The following is a 2,896-nucleotide window of genomic DNA, read 5'->3' on the forward strand; positions in this document are numbered from 1 at the left end:
CCGCTACCAGCCATCCTTGCTGGGCTCCGCTTGCTAAGGGAGCGGCTTGAGTCCCCCTCCTCTGCCTTGTTCTCGCCGTCCCGGGCTTCCAGAGCTGAACTGCGATCCCAGCCCCGTTTGCTAAAAGGCCTGCCTGGCTGGTCCCCTTCGGACGCCCTCTTGCAGGGAGAGGGACTCCGGCTAGAGAGACGCGGTGGGCCTTGGCCTGATAGTTTTATTGGCCCCGCTGCTGAGAGACAAGTTTTCCTTCTCTGTCAAGTCTATCCACACCCGCCTCTTGGCTTCCGGAATGGGAACAGTCGTGACTCTCTCTGTTGCATCAGTTGGTAGAGCTGGCTAGGCCAGTTTGTAACCTCACCCTGGAACCTGGCTCTGTGCTGAAGACCTGAGGGAGTGCTCCCCGTGGCTTGAAAACTTCACTCTCACCAGCAGAAGTTGGTCCAATAAATGCTATTACCTTAGCCACTTTGTCTTTCTAATATCCTGAGACTGACATAGCTACAACTACTCTATGGCTGTGTCTACACTGGCATGAATTTCCGGAAATGCTTAAAACAGAATAGTTTTCGTTATAAGTATTTCCGGAAAAAGAGCGTCTACATTGGCAGGCTGCTTTTCCGGAAAAGCCCTTTTTCCGGAAAAGCATCTGTGGCCAATGTAGACGCGCTTTTCCCGAAAAGAGCCCCGATTGTCATTTTCGCGATCGGGGCTTTTTTCCAGAAAAGACTACTGGGCTGTCTACACTGGCCCTTTTCCGGAACAGTGTTCCGGAATAAGGACTTATGCCCGAGTGGGAGCAGAATAGTTTCTCTGGAATAGTGGCTGATTTTGTACAGTAGAGCATTGTTGCTTTTCCGGAAATTCAAGGGCCAGTGTAGACAGCTCGCAGCTTATTCCGGAAAAGCGGCTGATTTTCTGGAATAAGTGGCCCAGTGTAGACACAGCCTATAAGACTAGGACTGTTCCTTTTTGAATGAGCACAACCATGGGCCTTGATTCTAAGCCCAAAGGGTGGGGGACAAAGGTGATTTACACCACTAGGATACTGGGTCTGCGAGAATGGCCAGTAGTATAAACTGGAGTGGTTCTGTTGTAATTCACACCTGAGCTGCAAAAGTCCACAAAGAAACATCCAGCAGTGTAGCTAGACTCCAGCTACACCAGTGGTCTCCAACCTTTTTAAGCACAAGATCATTTTTTGACTTTAAGTGCATCTCAAGATCTATCTCAAACCCAAATACCCTTGCCCCATCTCCTTTGTGCTCCTGCAAGGCCCCCTGCCCCTGCTCATTCCATCCTCCCTCCCCTGTCCTGCTTCACTTTCAACAGTCTGGGCCAGAGCCTGGAAGACCAATATGATGAACTGCATGTACATAGGAGTTCTAGCAGAAAAACGACAGGGAGCTGTACACGAACCTCAGTCTTCTCATACAGCAAACCCAAATGCTGGGGGACCCTGATTAACTTATTCATTTAAAAATCTGATTCCCTGCCATTTACAGTCCTTGAAGAACTCCATGGCAGCAGCTCATTACCTTTCCCAATATACTACATGACATCATGCTGCACATAAATATCCCTATATACTTCCTTTTATTTGTTTTAAACCTGCTACTTATTAATGTCATTTGGCAATACCCCCCAGTTTCTTGTGTTATGGGAACAAGTAAATAACTTTTCCTTATTTACTTTCTCAACACCAATCATGAATTTAAAGACCTCTGTCTGTCCTATTCCCCCTTAGTCATCTCTTTTCCAAGGTAAAATGTCCCAGCCTTTTTAATCTCTCCTCATATTGCAGTTGTTCCATACCCTAATCATTTTTGTTGCCCTTTCCTGAACTTTTTTATCTCATTTTTACCAATGCCAACATATCTTTTTGTGAGATAAGGTGGCCCCATCTGTACAGAGTATTCAAGATATAGGCATACCATCTATTTATATAAAGGCAATAATTGTATTTGCAATGCTCATTTCCTGATAATAGTGTAGTACTCAGTAGGCTCTATGCTTCTGTCAGAAATGGCAGACAGCAAAAAATTCCACATAGGTTTGTGAGATTTTTTTTTAAAAGGTACATAAATTATGGGATATGGGTGGCATTGCATGATGGAAAACTGACCCCTATTTCCAGAGATCCCTGAACAAGTGAATTTCCTTCCCACACTGTTCTGAAAAAAGTTCCTACGAGGAACTGCACCAGATTGTGCACCAGATAAGCACACGGATACCTACTCATGGTATACTGCATTTTGAATCAGCACAAGCATGCCACTTTTAAGGAAGTAGTGTTATTACATTGGTGTAATGGGGCATTTACATTAGCCAGAGATAGGCTTTAGTGTAGACATATGCACAAATAAGGTCCACACAAGACAAGGTATGTCAGCCTAACATTGTAATGTAGATCAGGCATGAGGGCTCAAAAGGTACAGCTTGCCCTGGAACCATAAAATAGGTGAAGGGTGGTTATGTAAGTCCTACATTGCACAGAGAATCTTTATTGTGTTGGCTGCTTTCTGGGCCCTTGCAACAATGATTTGGTGCTCTAGATTTTAGGTGTTACAGTCAGATAATAAAATTTACTGTACTAGGCAGTAGACCATGTTGAATGTTACAGACTTAATGAAAAGCTAAAAGACAAACAAAGGAGATTAACATTAGTAAACTTATACTAATCTTTATACAGACAAATAGGAAAAACAATCAATAAGGCCACTATCTAATAATTTAACCATAAATATGATCTTAAGAACATAAAATTTTTTGCAGTTTTAAAATTAAAAATGGGTTGAGAATTGCTTTGGATTTAAACCTTCTCTTGCAGTGTTTGCAACTCAAAAATTAGTTTCACTGAGTAGAACATGTGAACCAAGTTCATCACACACTATGTCAT

Source organism: Pelodiscus sinensis, chromosome 6 (assembly GCF_052426305.1).
Source record: "Pelodiscus sinensis isolate ZL-2025 chromosome 6, ASM5242630v1, whole genome shotgun sequence".
Classification (NCBI taxonomy): domain Eukaryota; kingdom Metazoa; phylum Chordata; order Testudines; family Trionychidae; genus Pelodiscus; species Pelodiscus sinensis.